This window comes from Fistularia commersonii, chromosome 28, assembly GCF_037954325.1.
Source record: "Fistularia commersonii isolate RoL2024-O1a breed Wild chromosome 28, RoL_Fcom_v1.0, whole genome shotgun sequence".
Taxonomy (NCBI): domain Eukaryota; kingdom Metazoa; phylum Chordata; class Actinopteri; order Syngnathiformes; family Fistulariidae; genus Fistularia; species Fistularia commersonii.
Window position 1 is genome coordinate 6,355,803 of NC_141311.1, and position 19,437 is coordinate 6,375,239.

Below are 19,437 nucleotides of genomic sequence, written 5' to 3' on the forward strand. Positions count from 1 at the left end.
CTTTCACCGCATCTATTTAACCCTGAAAAATACTGACCACCATCAGGTTGTGTCAGTTTTTATGTGTCTATGGGGACCTGTAAATAGTCTCAGAGAAGGTTGTGTTTGGGGGGGGGTGGGATCTCAAATCATATGTGGTATGTAATACTTCGATTTGAGAAGATTGCGTCCAAAGGTCACTGTTAGTATCACTAATGAAATAGTAATAAAGAACATGCACTCAGACCTTGGAGACGCACACAGGAGGGTCTGAAATTTTGATTTTGATTAAAAAGCCCCCCCGACCCCATCTATTTGTTAAAACAATGAGTATTTGTTCAGTGAAGAACTATTTCATTTCACGTGATAAAAAATTAAACATACCCCCGACCAGAGTGTGAAATTTTGCAATTGAAAGTCATTTCCAGCAGAGGCCATAAGATGAATGGATGGGGGGTGAGGGAGGGGGGGGGGGGGTGTCGCTGAGGTCCTTGTGACGTAGAGTGTCTCCTTAAACTCCATCCTTTTTATTATATTTTTTTGTGTTCACCGTGGGGGGAAGCTGCCACTACCCTTCCTGTGTTGAACCCGCCACCATTTATAGCCCGCCGGTGACAAACAATCTTATTATGAGATTTAAACTTTGCCTCGGCTTCGTCTGAAGGATCCACATGCAGTTTTCTCTCAGTGCCCCCACCCCTCCTCCCTTCCTGCTCCCTTCCTCTCCTCCCCCTCCTCCTCACAGTTTGCGAAGTGATACAATAGTCTACCTACCGACCCGCCTCCCGTGATTGTAGTTAAACCCCGGTGTCAGCTCCCGGTGCCGTAGAAAACCCCCCGGCAGGGCTCCGGTTCTGCTCAGCGCACGGAAAGGCGAGTTTCTGGCTCAACACCCAGAATCCAGTCACTGCGTGGATCTTTTAGACGCAGACAGACGCAGCTCCTTCTTCTTCCTCTTCTTCTTCCATCTTCAAACAGAACTGGGATTTTTTTTTTAAATTTCTGTATTAACCAACAGAAATATCCCCCTTTTTGTTTTTTGAAAACGCCCGGTGTGAACCGTGAAGCCGCGGAGGGGGTGGAGGGGGGGAGGAAGGGGGGAGAGGAGAAGCTCTTGGTCCACGATCGACGGGGAAGGTAAGCGGATATCGTACTTTAAATATCGCAGTTTTCTTTTGTTTTGCAACGAAACGTAGTTTTTGAGGCTGTTCTCGTTTCGCACGGCGTCGGGATTAGTGTGTCGGAATGGCCGTTGTGATTCAACTACATGGTGCGTTTGAGTGCATCTTCCGTGTGAGATAGCGTTAAACTAATCGCGTCGATTTTATTTTATTTTTGTCTTTTCGTCTCGCAAATAACCTCTATCCCGAGAAGTTATTCATTTATTTATTTGTTTGTTCATTTTGCCACCGTGGAAAAAAGTACTTCCCCGAGTGTGAGCCCGCCCGGCTGTCTGGGCGGACGTGCGTTCAGCACCGCGGACAGCTCCCCGCAGCTCCCCGCAGCTCCCCGCAGCTCCCCGCCGGCTCAACTTTGTGCCACAGAAGCGCCTCTCACTAACAGGAAACTCTTACATACACCGGGATTCATCTCAGGAGGAACAAGGTGCGAGAACACCCCCCCCCCCCCCCTCCACCACCACCACCACCTCCCACGCGTGACCACGGTGGCCAAATGACAGCCGCTAAAGAATCGATCGTGTCACGAAAAACGGCGCACTAAACAAAAATGCACATTCTAAACGAGTCCGCCGATGAGCAGCATTAATCTATAATGCTGTCATTACCGTCCTTACAGTTTCCCCTGCGCAGTCTCACTCAGATAAGCTGAGGATTTCGCAGCGTCTGTGCCATCTGCCTTGGAAACGCATACAATGTGCTTGCGTTCTGGACATGTTGGTGAATTTCACCGAAACCTTGATTTCTTCTCTTTTTTGGTCAGCAGGTGGTTAGATTAAAAGACACACTGCTAAGGGGGCTGTGAAATCCTTTTTCCTCTTCAAATGAATAAATATTTATGTAAGCTCAAGGGAAAGTGTGGGCGGCGGTGTGGGGTGAGGGGTTCCACAATCCAGAGCATAGGTTTTGCAGTATGTTGAAACAACGCCAACTGTAATAAAACTTGCAGCTGCTGTCCCGAGACAGCCAAAGAAATGACAAGCCTTTAGAAAGAAATCATTGGCTTCCCATTCAGCCGCACCGTGTATTTAGGTGTAGGTGTGCTGTATCACTCCTGTGCTCATTTTACCATCCTGGAGGCATTTAAAGCCAGGAAACCATTTAAGATATGAAGCTTAAAACAGTCTGTTAGATGGCACTGCGCTGTGGGTATAATATTAATTGGAAGTGATTGTTCTCGCCTTGGTCTTTTCATATGGAAGAGCCGCCCCCAGCTTAGCCTTTACCGTCCGTGTGAATCACTATCATACTTTCCCAACTTTCAAAGCTCGGAGTTGCACTGTTTCCAAACATCTCCGTTTTGCTGCTGTTGCTAAAGTGGTCTCTTGTATTAGCCTTCACATTTCCCTTTTCCTGTCCCCGTCTTCCTTATCTTGATTATGCAGCTGGATGATTGAGTCAGCTATTTTGTATGCAAGTTGCCTTAGCTTGATTCTTTGTGGAGAAGAGAGGGAGAGAGAGGAGGAGGGGGGAAAGATCGTGCAGAGGATACTGAGGGAGAATTACAGCTTCTCGTGATGGCGAGGAGTGGAAAAGACGACGCTGCCCTGTTCAATAAATTGCTGTTTGAGAGAGACAGATATCCTAAGGGGACAGCAGTTTTGGAAATGTGACCAACCTTTCTAAATGGAAATGGAAACACGCATTACAATTTTCACAGCCGTGAATGACCTGAACAGAGGCATCACAAATTCTCCATAACCGCGTTAGTGTGATACAAAATGATTTTCTCTGCATCGGACAGAGAAATGCCCGTTTATTTATGTAGAGCTCAAAGGAATGCTGAGCTAGAGATGGTTTCAAATCCCCGATATTTGCAGCTTCTGTGACACGAAAAGCTTCGATCCAGGTTCATCTCTTGTGTGATTGATAACTGTATCATCACCAGATTCAGTGCAGTCAGGGGCTTCTCTAGTGAATTCAATTAGCCATTTCCTCTCGGTGTTTCCTAATGATTTTCTTTTGCAAATTGCAAGCTAAAAAGGATGTCGACCTTTTCTCAGTCAGTTCTTGGCGGCTGATCCCGTTGATAGCGTTCCGTCCACCTTGTGTTGTGTGCCTTTGTCGGCGCGCGTGCCGAGGTTACTGGTGACACCACGGGTTATTATGCAATCCCACGGATGTGGAAATTACAAAAAAAAAAAAAAGACAGAAACACCAATAGGCTCTTTATGCAAATCCGCTATGGGGTTCTAGAAAAGTTATGTGGTCATGTGGAAGCAGAAACACTGTTATACGGTTAACAATGTGGAAAGGGACCTGCGCTGAGACATACGGTACCGCAGCATGACATATTTTCCACTGCAGCTTTTCGCAACTTTAACATTTAAACAACTCCCTTTGTTGTGCGCGGTGTGTGTGCCATTTTGCGAAGTTGCTGCGGCACATCTTGTCGTGCGTCTCAGGTGACGCTCACCTGTTTGATAAAGCTCTGGAGCACTTTTTCTCGGTAGTATACGATGAAGGGGAGCCCGGAAATTAGTCACACAGGGAAAACAAAAGAGAAATGCTACTTCTTCTGCTATAAGTCTGTGTTTGATGCAAGAAATAGTGTTATGTTCAAATATTATGTGCTACTCCTTGTATTATGACGGAATTTAGAAACAAAGAGCCAAGATGATAAAATTTTTGTTAAAGTAAATTACATTGAATCACTCGTTTGCAAATTGCTTAAGGGTAATTACTTCAACTTGTTTATTTGTTAAATGGTGCTGTTACTATCAGCTATCAGCCGCTTTCCATTTTTCAAAATGGCAGCGAATCGCTTACCCTCAAAATATGTTTAATTTAAGTATTTTAACTTGTGAAGGGTTCTCTGTCATGAAGGACAGGCCCATCAGTGGTTCTGCCTGAGGACAAGACATGAAAAGGGAAGGCTATTGACAGTTACTTAACATTCAGGAAAGCAGACAAATGGTTGTGGATTTCCAATAACTAATAAAGGCTGTAAGAAGAAGATAAGGCTAAAAATGTTACTTAAGCGCAACTGCCGCCAAAAAAAAAATGCGTATGGCCGGAGAAGCATCTTTGCAAATATGACGTTTGTTGGAAAACATTCATAAAACATGAGCTGAATACAACTTGGATCATAGGTATTTGAGGTTTATGAAGCGATTGCAATAGCTATTTGGATTTTGTATGCGTATCAGTGTCGAAACCAGAGCAATACGGCATTTTATGTCATATATAACCTGATTATTACAGTTTACTAAGAATACAGACTTACAAATTGCATGGGGATTTCCATGTAGTCTTTGAAAAGCTTCTCAGCCTGTGAAGTTAGGGGATAGAAATTAAATATGAGGAGGTATCAAGTTGGTATGAGCTGTACTATCGACAGATTTTAGAGATCAAGCCAGGGATATGAATCAAACCGCATTGGGAATCGGTAATTATTTATTTGAGAATGTGAGATGCCGTGGACATTTTTGTGTCATTTCCTGAGCCACCTGCTGCCCATCTTTTGATCCACAAAGTCCTTAAGTAAACAAGAGCCACAAAATGGCGAAGGCATATTGAACATTACTCTGTATCTGCAGGCTCTGCTCTGAATGATGAATATACTGCGTATGAGAGCCCATTAAATCTGGCAATACATAACTGTTCTGTCAAAGCTCACTTCAGAAGATTCTTTTGTTTTGTTTGTGTGTGGATGCGTGTGTCACAAGTCCCTGATCGCCTTTGCTAATTTCATGCTCTTTGTAACGTCAAATTATGAAAGAATAGGCTGTTCATCATGGTTTGTGTGTGTGTGTGTATGTGTGTGTGTGTGTTTAAACTGTCTGTGTGACTTTTTGGCACTACTATGTAGCAGGCTTTAATTTTAACTTCCCATATAAATGCCGGAGTTCAGTTTGTTTCGAGATGCAGGTGAACAATGATAGGTGTTAATTATTGACTTATTCCAAATTATTTAAGAAGCATGGGGTGATGTTAGCAGTTCTTTATTTTCCTCTCTCAGCAGCACACAGCAAAATCTCTCTGTATCCCAATGTGGGTTCCAATTAGTCACAGATGACAACAAATGACATTTTTTTTTGTTTGTTTTTGCACAGATACAGAACAAGACATTTGAATCATGAAAAATCAGCGGGAAATTTTCGCATTTTTTAAAATACTGACATGTTCAAGCTTTCAGTGCCCTAAATGTAAAGGACAGACTTTACATTAAATGAAAATATTAGCACAATAAATAGGCATAAAGTGACTAGTGACGAGCAAAGAAGCAAAAGCACGTTAGGCCTAGATCTTAAAAACCTGAACGCCGATGGAATGCGCAATCTGAATTTCCGTCCCCATTCGGCCGTCTCACAGGAAGTTTGCATCCTTTCCCGCAGGCAGGAGTTGGAATTATGCATAGAGCCACAGACATGACACTTGCCCTTTAACTTGCTCTGACTTGATAGAGTTGGCTGAGATCTTTTAGTTGCCGGCGATGGAAGAATCCGATTGCCGCGGCTCGAGTGTGCACTTCTTAAGCACGTCAGGTTTTCCCTCGAACTGTCGCATTACGGAACACACCGCCACTCGTATCATTCCAATTTCACCGCTGCCACCAGGTGAAGAGATTGATTTCACAAGAATTAGGCACAATCCTCAGCTAACGTGACTCAGGGGTGGCCGAGCTCGCTCTTGAGGAACAAGCAGCTATCACACAAAAGGCCTGATGGGTATGAAATCATACAGTAAGTACTCTCATTACAATCAGTCTGTGGCGTACATAACATGGAAACACCTTGCTTTAATTTTGCTGAGTGAGTACAAAGATTTGCCGTCATTGGAATAACGGAAAGGGAGCGTCTATAGCCCGTTTCTATCATTAAGTCATTTATGTCGCGAAATGAGATGATTGCTTTGCTTTTGGATTCGGCATCGCGACAGAGACGAAAAGCGTCGCCTGCCTGCTCGACTCATACGGCATCGCGTCGAATGAGTTGTAGGGCAAACGCAATAAAGATGCACCTTCTGTATTGTGAGATCTCTATATCTCTCTGCATGATTTGAATGGGGTCACGCCTACCTGTTCAATAAAAAGAAAACTAATAAATAATGCATAAATCGCTCAAGGGTTTTCATGAATTAAAGCTCACAGGCCATGGGTGTATTGATGTCAATTGAGAGAGCTTGGAATGTATTGTGACATTTTGTATATATTTGCTAGATTTGATTGTCGTGACAGAGATTTTTTTTTTTTTAAGTAAAGTGAGATTTTAATAACTGGATCAGACAGTGTGGTAGTCACACACGTTACATGAAATGCAAAGCACACACCCAAATCTTCCCTCTCCCTGAAAAGACAGGACACCAATCACATTAATTGGGTCCTCTGGGAAATCTAAAACCCAAAGAGAAGCTTTGAAAAGACGAAGGAAATCCAATAAATAAGAAAATATGTTGAAGATTGTGAGCCGTCAGTCTATCAAAAATCAAAGCCTTTTTATGAGGCAAACTTGACATCCTCCCTTTTGCTGCAACAACTTTTGTTTTGATAATTATATACGTTTTCAGTGCGGTTTTTAAATAGTGCCAGAGAATGGAGTTGATTAGATAACCTATTGGTTATGCAGCATAATTAGACAGTTTGCAGTTTCCTAACAATTATGTAATTTGAACCGATTGCCTTTAAGGGAGACAGATGCTCGGTGAATAAGGCAGCTCCCTCATGCGACAAATACTAGAAACGGTTTTCGTCAAATGATGTGGAAATGATTTGAGGGTCAGTAGGTGATACTTTGGGAGTCAAATCATTAGAATCGATGGCCTCTCTTCTTTCAAATTTTACCTCAGACAGAGTGTACAGCGTTTGTGCACTAATGATGCACCGGGAGTATTCACCTGTCCGGTAACTTCAGGAGGCTCCTTTTACAAAGTGGAAGCACAATTATTTTTTTTTCAGTCATAAAAGGGCAACAGTTTGTTTCCTAAATCCTTTGACGTCAAGTTTGTACTCCGTTCTCTTTCATACAGATTTACGTTCCTACCAGCCAAGTCTGTGCTTTTAAATTCCAGAAATGTCCCACTCTTAAAAAAAGAAAGCTCAACCTGAATATATTCATTTTAAGGTATTCGCAGTTTTAATGGTAATTCACTGAGTGGCCTGACAGCCATTATCCACTATTTTTAAATGGGAAGCGTTTACCCGTAATGCAGCGTACATAAGGAGAACGTTTCAAACGTCTCGAATCATTTCGTAAATTAACACCACTCTCTGGGTAGGGAGCTCCCGCTATTTATTTCATGATGTTTTATACATCACATGACACCAAGAGATGTTACATTTGGAGGAGTTTGCTGTTTTGTTTTGGTTTTCTTCCTTGTAAAGTCACACAGCACTCGTTTTTCTGTGTCATTTAGTTTCTCAAATGAGTCACCCAAACAGCGTCTGAGCTTGTTGGGGTGTACGACAGAAAGGCCGTCCGTCAGTCACCAACACCAAAAACAACAAAGGAGCTTCTCGGTTCATTCGACTTGACCTTTAGTGTTGCTGAAACCTGTAAAACCGAGGGGAAAATGTGGGATTTATTTTCTTTATTGATCTCTTTTTACACCGTTTAAACTCATTTTTAATGGGTGTTTCTTCGCCAACCAGCTCCCATTAACACAAATGATGTGATACATTGATGTGACTAACAATGGAATGGATGAAATGTAAGACACCGCCAAAAACGTAAGCAGGGATATGGACGCTCACAGCGTTGCTTTTGACGGATAATTATCCTCCTAAATGTTACAGGATAGCCAACTACAGGTTACTGACGAGTTGAGGGGAGGATCATGACCTACACGGCATGGCAGTCTGTAGTATCTTTCCCAAACCCATCCATTCACAACCGTCTGATATCAGGGTGCAAATGAGTCCGCTATCTATGAGATGACTGGGAAGTTCGATCTGTTTATCTTTACCTCTACGTACATGCTTGTGTTCAGTTTGACACACCTTTACGGTCTTAGAAATGTTTAACATCATGCCTGCTTTCAGGCAATTCTTGCAGTTTTGTTGATTCTGTTGTTTCTGTCATCATTGCTCATAGGATTATATCAAATATTGACAGCTTTTTCCAAGTACCCACTCATTTAGCCCCCGGTTAATGCTGTCTACCAGTGGATGGCCCTGCAGACCCACAGTAACACCAGCTGACGCCCATTGCCATTCAAACCGTCCTCTTTACAATCAGCGTCAACTTATGGTTTCTCAATAATGCCTCTATTTTTTTTTAACTCAACGGGTTGATTGTGGTGCTGTTTTTCTTTTTTTTTCCCACCAGCTCTGATGGCCTCCTTTAAACTGAACAAAATCTTTAAGTGTACAATCATCCCGAGTGAAGCCAAGAATACAAGGAGCAATCAGATGATCGGTCAAAGTAGCAGCTACACTCTGAAGTGAAGGTCATCTTTTTATCTTTCCTCACATCACAACTACATTGTCTTACTATTGTTTGACTGATGATTTGTGCAGTTGCAAAACAAAACAAAAAAAAAACAGTTTCTTGCTAATGGCCAAACACTGTGAAAACCACAGTGTCTCTCTGTTGTGATAGCCTTCTGGAAAATGATAGAATGGAATAGAATGAGGCGTGACAGATATTTGAGCATCAGCTACTCCTCATAACACGTTATGGAAACAAGATGTGATGATTGTGGTTTCAATCATATTCAGAATTTAGGCTGAAGTAAAAAAAATATTGCCACATGGGATAAATCGTCAATACGTGCATGAGTATATGAATCTACATCAGGGGAGACCCGAGGCCTTGCTTCTATCATATAGAAACAAACATGTTGCCAATCATCTTGAGTTGAGGGAATGATCATATACATAAGTGTGTGCATGTGTGTGTGTGTGTGTTTGTGTGTCTGTCTGTGTGTGTCTGTGAGTGTGTGCAATTTCGGAAATGCATCAGAATTATGCTTCATGTGTAATTTCAGTTGATGTTGACTGCAGTGACAGTGTCCTGACACACTGTGTGGCTGTTCTAGCAGAAGGCTTTTATCTGGGATCAATCCTGGCATCTGTTTTACAACTGAAGTTCTGTATTTCTGCCTGATGAACAATGTTGAAAAAAAACAAAGCCACCGTTTTTTTTGTTACGTTTTTTTTTTTTTTTCATTACAGGGCAATTGTATTTTCATCAAACCGTCTTGATCAAATTGTTACAAATAAAACAATGAAGAGAGGTTACCACATTTCTACTTTCTTCAGTGCATTCCACTGAACGTCTAACATCACAGGGAAAAGGATGCACAAAGTCGAGCGTGATTTAATGAGGAGACGGTTGCTTTCGACACCAGTCAAGACAGGCAAGTTGTAAATAATGTGGTGACTGACTCATCAATAATTACATCAGCCATATGCTTTGCTTTTGCAACCTGCTGATGACCTTGATTATTGTATGATGTGGATAAAGGGCCAGTTAGATTTGGGAAAAAAAAACAAGATGACGCACTTCTGGACAGCTATTGACTCCATGAGTGTAGAAACTGACAATATATATTTTCAACGCGTCGCTTTATATGAAGCTAGGAATCTCAAAGCAGGCCCGTCAACATCTTGACGGGCCTGCGCTGTACTTTGCCTCTTGATCCGATGTGCTTATTTTAGCCCATATGCCTCGCCATGAATGCAACATGTTCACAAATATCATCTCCTGGCTTTTCTCAGGCTCGAACAGAAATACTTCATTGTAATCAGTAACACTGTTTAAATCTACAGATTGTCAGTGGAAAAAAGTGTTGAGAGGATATTGTTACCATAGAAACTGACTCCAAACTTGGAGCAAACATACTAGCATCTACTTATAAAAATGTGCCAGTATTCACACCATTAGCAGGCCACAGTGTACCATGACACTCAAACTGGAGAGTGTCGCTGCATACTTGACTTACTGTTCAGTGACACTATCAAATGGCTTTTAATATGATGCAAATTTTTCAAAGTGCCTGATTTTTATGCAGTCATCTACTTAATGAAGTCTTGAATAGGCCGTGGTGTCAGTACTTTACACACTGACTTGCATAAGGGACCTTGAAACAACTAACATGATAAATTAATTAGGACTCTTGTTGTTTGTAAAGAATACCTCTGAGTCACTTGTGATTCTATCTTTGTGACTGATTAAATGATGCAGTACTTTGAAAAAAAAAAAAGTGCCCTTTACAGAGAAGATTGATTGCAGTGCAAGAATGTGAGGCCAAACTTTCAAAGCAATAACTGAACTCGGCCACGTCAACTGAAAAAAAAAAAAAAAAAATCACTATCTGGTTGCCCGGAGCAATGAAGTCAAAGTTGCATTGTGCCAAGTTTTGAGAATGTTGTTAACAAATACTACAGATCATGATTCAGATCAGATGCAATACCTCTCTTGGCAGCATACTTGCTGCTTGCAGCAGAATCAGTATCATATCAATATTTACCTGGATAACTGCCATGCAAAGAGCTGATGTCTTGAAACAAGAGCCAGATGAATAGCATCGTGTGAATATAACTTATTTCTTCAAACAGCTGATGGGATCACAGACAAATGTCTCGGCAGCAAGAACACTTTTACAAACATACTTTTTTAATGATTATTATCCAGGCTGACAGCTGGCAAGGAAAGCGGTCCATCCCCAGCTGCAGAGCATCAATCTGACACTCCACCTGTTGTCTCTTCCCCAACGCTCTCCATTCCTCATTAAACAGTGCTGTCTTTCAGGGCGAATCAGCTCAGCCTGGTGAGCACCCACTGTGAGACCAGAGCAGAGAGAGAGAAAGGATCTGGGGTGCCAGATTGTCAGGCCTGTGAGGTGCTATTCCTCAAATAAATATGGAGATTATGTCTAAAGCCTGTTTGCCAATTATGCCTTCCCACTTCCTTAGCAAGAGCACTCGATATCCCATGAGAAACAAAGCACTATGAAAGTGGTTAGCATGCCTGGCGATTTGATGGACCGCACCGTGATATCGTAAAAATAAATAAATAAAACAATGGATTCTTTGAGTAGATTCTTGTCTTTATGAAACAGGAAATATGTTCTCTCTGTGCTGGACGCCCACGGATGATAAAAAAAAAAAAAAAAAAAAAAAAGAAAAACAAGGGTTTCGGACGTGAAGACGGATTCTGTCCATTTCCCTGTGCAGACAAAAGGTCAGATGAACTCACAACGTCTGTTTTGTATGTGCACAAGGGGTAACGTCTTCAAAATATGAGTGGGCCTGGTACATTGCCAACATGAATTACGCTGTGATTTTGTGCAAGAATGATTTACTCAAGCAGGTCTTCATCTGTCACCTGACACATGTTTTCTTCCTGGAAATAGGAAGGCTGAGCTTGTAAACTCACCGTCTAGATCTTGGAATATTCAGAATTATTTTACTATTTAAGTCCAGATTGTAGAAATATGCACATTTTTTTCTGTGAACTCTTCACTCAATGGTGAATTTTCATCATTAGCGTGCAGAACACACACAGCTCGTGCACATCACACTTTACACTGACGTCGCAGCCAGCGCAATAATTGTGGCATCATAAATAATTGTGATGATTGATTATAAACCAAATAAAGAAACTCTCCAACAAAATTATCAGGCCATCCATCTTTTGCTGATGATTTGTTGGACGATGGACACAAATGATAATGGAGATGTGTTTTATGTCATGAAAAATTCAATGAAGGCCTTCCAGGATGACGAACTGTAACTTTTCCACCCAGGGAAATTTTTCAGGGGACAGCTTAAGCAGACAGCTGATGCAGGTTTTGGAGAAGAGAGATTCATATATTATTGACCATACAAATAATTTTGGAGTCACATGGTTTCCCATCGCACTGTGCAGTGAATTTTGAAAAATGAGGATTCAAAGATTAAAGCAATATCGCAGCATGATAGATGTCACCAGAGAGTAGCAATAACCATGGGGGATAATGTACATCATGGGCAAAGAAAATCTGAATAGAAGTAGTAAATGTCATATTAAAGTGTGGCAGGCAGTTTTTACAGAATTACAAGTGTAACACAAGCTGCAATGTATTCTGTTCTAAGAAAGCCTGCTGAAGGAGTCTAACATTTTGGGCGCTTGCCATAACCTGTCTGAATTTAGATTCTGTTCAACCACTTAAGGCAAAATACAGGTGCCAACAATCTTCACGTTTTCAATCTACAGCCAAAAAAAAGTGGCAAATTTCACATAGGCTCGAGAGGGGGGAAAAAATACAAAATAAAAAAAAATCATTGAAGCTCGTTTGTGATCTGTGAAACACAGATAGCATTATGTGGAAGATAAGCCATGGAAATAATGGGGATGGATAAAACAATTCCACAAAAAGCAAATCTCACTACTGTGACAGTGCTTTTGCAGCATCTCTACTATTTTTGCCCGCGCACGTGCACGGACCACCAGTGCATTTTACTCATGCATGTCAGAATGTCAGAAGTCTAAATTATAGTCTCTGAGCTCCAAATGCAGCACCCCATCTACAGTAAGCCATGTACTGCTGCTGATCCTGAGGGCCCGTAATTATTAGGTTCGAGCTTTTCTTCTCTATGGTTTCTTGAGTATAAAGAGAGAATTCTTTCTAGTGACAGGAAAATAAGAATAGAAAAGACTCATTCCTGAAAAGGTTCCTTTTGTCTTCAGGTGCCTCTGTATTTTATATAAAGATCATTGCATCAAAAATTTGAAATATTAGCAGGAACCGCTTTGCCCCGATGGTCAAGGAACTATTCAATTTTATGATGAATGGTATTGCCTCATGGAATAGGGGGGTTGAAAATAACTTGCATTGAAAGGTGGGGAGGTGCTCACCTCATATTAAAATGTATCCAGGTGCGGTGGATTTTCATCAATAAACTGGAGGTAATAAAATGTCCTTGTGCTGCACTGGCTGCACACGTGTAGTAGTGTGTATAAATAGAAGAGCGTTTTCATCTCCTCTCTTCGGCCTGGAACTTTAACCTCTTCCAACTGATTAGATACATAAAGAAAAGGCACCTGAGTGATGAATGCCAGGGCAAATATCCTCCCACTGCAGAAAATGCCTCACAGTGGGATTGAGCACAAGTAGATTGTGTGAGTGAAAAGAAATAATTCGAAAAGCAAACGGATGTTATAGCACTGTGTATCAGCTCAACTGCAAATGAAGTTCGATGTATTTATGGCCGCAGTAAAATATATCCTTCCGGCGGTTGGGATTCAGCCGATGCGCCGATAACTCTGGATACAATTAAAACACTAACATTTAGTTTTGTCAGCATGTCGCTTAGTTTACTGTCATACGAAATGCAGGAATAAGCTGTAGGAGTGAATGCTAGGCTGTATGTTTGACAGGGCCTCCCTTGTGGGGCAGAGTGTCTATTGGCCCTGAGGGTGTGCCTGGTCAGACTTCAATCCTATCCGCCTTCGGCAAAGTCCTCCGGTCCCTCCTCCCAGGCGGGTTGCAAAGAGGCACATATGTTTTGTCACGCATTGCAAAGATGATAAGCTGTGTTTTTTCCAGTCTTGTCTTTGCACATTATTAATCAATTTTACACATTTACACATTGACACATTGACCTGGCTTTCCATGAAGTGCCCTACAAGTTGACCCCGTCGTGATTGATCGATGATCTTAACCATTTTCATGCTTTAGCAGAGATTTTTTTTTTTTTGCATTAATCAAGAATTTTTCAAAATGTATTCAAACATCCTGATATAATTTATGCGTTTTGCTAATGGCATAATTCATTTTTGATATTGGGAATAAATACTTTCTCAAAACTGTGTGTGAGAAACCCTTGAATAAATCATGTAATCTTAAAAATAGGTTTGTAATGATTGCATAATTACAGCATAAAGGAGGTTAAAATTTCATTTAATTTTCCTTCATGCTCTTCTAAGATATGAGCCTGAATAAAGACTATAATCAACTTTGACCACTGAATAAATCATACATCAGAGGAAGCGCATGAAGAAAAGTGCACAGTTCAGTGAATGTTGGGGGTCCGTGGCTTGTTATTAGGGGCTCAGGCTTGACTAACTGCATCCTTTTATGTCTAATCTGATTTGTGCTGCTAAATGCTTCCGCCTTGTGTTTCATGCCAGTGTCACTCTGCTTTCAATTAATTTTTTTTTAGGTCTTTCACTTTTCATTATTCTTGCTATTTAAGGATACTCAGCATTCCCACTAAACTGATCAGCTGTGATTACAAAGATATTCAGGGTATATGACAGCAGTGAGTGTGAGCCAATGTGTATTACCTGCAACTACAACCTTAAGGACAGCCTACATGAGTACAGGGACTCTGTGCTTCATTATTACATATATCATCAATATTTTACATCGTACTTTGTAATCCTGTAACTGCCACCCTTTTAACGAGGCATCGGTCTCAAAAAAGTACTGCAGAAAGACTTTTTGCCGATTGCACGTGACGTATGCAACACATGAGCATTCAAAGCTTCTCCACATTAATTGCCACACTGTTTGAAAGGAGCTTGATGGGAATGAGAAATAAATGTGTCGTGATGCATAAATCTTTCATGTGGACAGCGTTCAAAGCAATGTCACCGCAAAGCTTCATACAAAGACTACAGGATGTCTCTGTCGTTAAAAATGAAAAATAGCCCAAAGTGTAATTCACCGGTGGCCGCCCATACATCAAAGCTTTTAATTTTTTCTTTCTATCGGAATATATTAGTGGGTGAAAGCCAATAGGTATGAATCGGGTTCTGCAGGTGATCTTGGCCGCCGTCCCTGCAGCTCGGCCTGCAGCCAGTGTTTAGACCGAGGCGGGGGTTGGGATGTTAGCAGGAGTTCCCTGGGCGAGACAAATCAGGATTCTCTTTATTTTGAAGGTGATGAGATGAGTTCCTGCTCTCATCAGAAGTTACGAGTCAGACCAACTAACCGTTGGCTAGATCTTCAGATCTAGTAAAATGCAGGATTAAACTGCAAAGTGACAACCAAAAAATGTGAAACACGGATGACTGGTGCAGCTCATATAGTTTCTCAGGCACGATACGAGGATCTTTCAAAACAGACTGAGGAGGTCATTTTGGATCTTTGAGTTGCTCAGGTGGTCAGATGCTTATTTAACTCTTACAAATGGATTTAAAGAGCTTAATGGGCCTGTTTGGGTAAGAGGAGATTAGGGACTTAGCTACACATGACACTGTATTTTTCTCATAATAACAAACGCGTAGACAAGTTTGTTTCTAGCATGATGTTATTATCAAGTCATAAAGAGCAAAATTAATTCATAGCAGAGGTCATGCGGTTGAGCATTTTCATGAAAATGCATCTTTTTTAGTTCCCTTTTCCTATAATTACTGCAATCTACGGTTGCAAAAGGCGTAATTCATATTAAAAGTTCCCTTCCTGGTCCGAGTCCAATCTAAGCGCTATGCTTTGTTTGCAGTTTCTTCCATTTTAATTACAAAAACATCCTGAAAGTGAAGCGAGAAACCTTCCAAAACATTGGGCCTTCCATCAAAAATATCCGCCGTAAAGCCTGTCTGCTGGTTTCCTCAGCTGTGGCTGAAACTGCCTATCATGATGCATTTTCATTCATATGATGCCCAACCACGTAAGCTTGGACCTCTTGGGGTTGCATGGTTACCAGTTGTGTAAGACACCGACAATGCGATGGAAACGGAATGTCCTAAGTTTGTCTGTGGCTCTGGGCCCATTCTCGGTGACCTTTTATTTTCGGTGTCTCGGTATCAGTGTCTTTTCCGAATGTTTGACGGGAAGTCGAGTGCACACAGTAATGATACTGCCTATATGCTATACAACGATATAGTAGGACAAACAGCCAGCTTAGAATGCTGCTCTGTTTCACTGCAAAACATATTTTCAAAGATGCCTCAGTAATCCCATCTGCACACTCACTCCCTCTTTCTCTTTCCTTTTCTTCTTCTTTTTTAAACTGGATTTTACCGAATTGATTTTTTTTTAAACGACCATATTGGTTCTAGCAATCGCAAAGCATGAGAAAACAAGCTCTTGCGGAATTACATAACAAGTCCTTTTACAAAACTGGAGTGATGCCAGTGGCAGCTTTGAGGGACCAGCTAGACCAGGCTTCTCGTCTCTTTTTAATGTGCTCTGGATACACAGCCATGAGCCATCACACTTCCCCGGTAGCCTACATACACATCTCTCCATATTCGTCTTCTTGCTTTGGCCTCAATTTCTTGCACTGCCTCCCCCCTAAACATCAGCATTACTCTTAAATGGGCAAATGGCAAGATCACTTAACTCCTTCTATGGTTTCTATTGACTTTGGCTGTTGAGAAGCACAGACTGGGGAGCAAACAACTAAAGCTCAGTCAGACATCTATATGCTGGATGTTAGATAGTGGGAAAATGGGTTTTGGAACAGTGTTGCCGTTAAGTATCTCGGTGGAAAAGCTATTACTGATGGAACTCTGATATATGACTGAATGCCATACATTACTGAAATGATAAATGTGTGCGATTTTAGATATAAATAGTGGCTCAAAAGCACAGCAGGGATGGGCAGTGTATTTTTACTATAACAATAATTACCATGCTGTTTGGAATATCGCTTGTGAACAAATATTCGCAGTGATCTCATCGCCCTTTCCTACACATCGTTTTCAGGTTAGAATATTACTGATGATGTTGAGTGCCATGGCCGGCTACTTATGAGACTTTCCAACAGGTTTGACTAATGGGTTTTTATATTATACTCCCTTTTTTGTTTCGCCCATATGCATTGACTGGAGGCAAGTCAGATTTTTCACAACGGCCCATCCATGAATTAATCAAGTGTTTTTGCAATTATTCTCAGGGCAGCTCAGATTGCTTTCCAGAGTGCCATTTCAACGCTCCCGATTTCCGTTTGACTTCTCTTCTGCTTTTATTCATTTTATTTTTTGAGAAAACTGAAAAGTAAAAAGTAACAGTAACAAAAGAAACAACAAAATTAAACGATTGACTTTTCAACCATGTGTTCTCATTGTAATGTAACACTAAAATCCATATCAAAAGATAAAATTAAAATGCCTAGCAGCACAGCTGAAAGATTGAGGAAAGCAAATTATAGGCTGTATGCTTTGTGACCACCAATTAATATGTTTTCCGCTTTAAGTAGCGGTTGAAAGATATAATGACTTGCTACCAAGAAACAGCAACATACATCTGTGCATTTTCTTGTCCTTAATTATAACTCCAGAAGCTCTCTGACCTGCTCAGTGAAACACGCCTAACCTAAGACAAAGAACTGTGTTTGGGCTGTTGTCTTGTAATTGCTACACAGATCTTGTGAAATTAAACAGAGAAAACGACTTGGGTTAAAATGACCAACAAAAATACATAAATAAAGAAGAGGAACTGTGGAAAAACCAATGCTACGTTGACGGCTGGGTAAAAATTTGCATTCAAATGATGCAACAAATAATTGTTAAAAAAGGCTTCAGCCACAATGCGTTCGTTAGTCTTTTTGAAACTAAGCAATCGATGCACAGAATGCTGACTATCTTACTCTGTCTGCCCATCTGAAAACTTTTGGCACTGGTTGCCGTTCAGATGACTAGAGCATTTTGAAACCCCATTTGTGACGGCTTCTAACTTCGGCCAAGGGATTTCGCTTCAGCAATTACATGGAAAGTAGAATGGGCTGTATCGAACACTGTTTTTCACTTTTTTCGTGACACAAGTTCTCCCCACCATTATGTCATTATGTCACATGCGTACATTTGACTTAACCATGAAATTCGCCACACAAGGAAAGATTACATGGTCTATTTCCACGAGTGGAAAAAAAAAAATCACAGTTCTCTTGGAAAATTGATTTTCAGGTGGTTTGTCGCTATGATTCAGATTCCGAACATTGTATTATGTATTTTCTATCTCAGCTGTCATCAGTGGACCTGTTGACTTTTTTCCCTTTGTATAAATTACATGTTCATCTGGATCAGTATTAGAATTGCCACGTATATTGCACAGATTGTTGCAGCCAAGGCCAGACAAATGCCCCTCTACTCTTGCGCGCTGTAAACTCCCCCATGTATTCCTCTGAATTACCTGTCAGCATCGATTACAGAGTCAGTGTGGATGGGATCTTGGATTTTCTCTCCCTCAGAATTAAGATAAGCTCCTGCCTGCCTGTTTGAGATGCCCCTTGTTGACCCACCTGTTGAGTGTGATGTGTGTTCCACCACTGTGGCCATATTATCCTTGAGCCACATACACATGCGCTCACACGGAGCAGGCAGCACTCACTGTCATCATCTGTTCATTTCTTGCCGTCGCGCCCCCCACCCCCGATCCTCATCTCTCCTCTCACCTTTGTTTCACATTCTTGTTTTTCTTCTCCCTTTTGCAACCCCTCTTGCCGAGCTATCCGCCTGCTTTTATTCAGCCCCATCTCTCTCGCCACACTTCGTTGACAGCGAATTCGAAAGAGAATGTCCTATTTCTGATGTTATTCAAGCGAAGATAAAACATTCTGCTCATTTGGCTTTGGAAATTGGAAATATATACAAAGGCCAATAGGCCATTTCCTGGTAGTTAGCTTGCACATGCACAATACCATCTTGAGCAAAAGAAGAAAGCATATGCGCTGTGTTTCTATCACCCTGTTATACTTAAATCATACAAAAAGTACTTTGCAATATTTTGCAACATGCTAATTGTCACCTCAGTATCTGGTAAAGAGAATCGCTCAAGAATAATGGAGGAGCCAGCAATCCAACAAACAACCCCGTGATAATGCTTTCCTAAGTAACATCAGTCTAATATCACATAGAAAACACTTTAAAAGAGGCCCCCTCCTCTCAAAACTGTGCATATCTTCTCTGTAGAGTTGTAGGTTAGGGATCCATTGTGTTGTTTGTGCTGAGCCTGACACGAAAAGGCTATTTTTACAGCTACTGAAAGTCGTATTCTGTGTGCTGAACTGAAACTCTCACACATTATATATGTTTATGTCTAATCTGCATAAAATGGCTCTATGGATCGACGTTCTATTTAATGCCTCAAAAATTCAATAATGTATTCAAGTATGAGAATGTATGAAAAACTCATTTCAATTACAACAATTTGTAAGGAAATAATGATGAAGGAGAAATGCTTGATTTTTAAAACAGACAGAAAATACAGCTGCGGAAACGAGGTGGTTTCACAGATGACGGCAGCTGTTGTCTGTTTCCAAGGATGCCAGTTTCACAGTGAACACCAAGTCTTAAAACAGTCCTCCGTGTGGCTCATTAACATAATGTGAACATTTTTGCATTCAGTGCTGGTGCATTGTGGCATGAATATATTTGCTCTGCAATAAGGTAATATTACTGATAAATTT

The 19,437-nt window shown here is 41.1% G+C and overlaps 1 protein-coding gene across 1 annotated transcript in view; it reads left to right on the top strand.

The window, feature by feature from the left end:
- The first annotated feature begins 1,075 nt into the window (after nucleotides 1–1,075).
- elfn1a (extracellular leucine-rich repeat and fibronectin type III domain containing 1a) overlaps nucleotides 1,076–19,437 on the top strand; it is a 70,699-nt gene continuing 52,337 nt past the window's right edge. The window contains exon 1 of the mRNA XM_086176526.1: nucleotides 1,076–1,116. The gene's annotated coding sequence lies outside the window, so the exon portion shown is untranslated. The remainder of the gene's footprint in view (nucleotides 1,117–19,437) is intronic.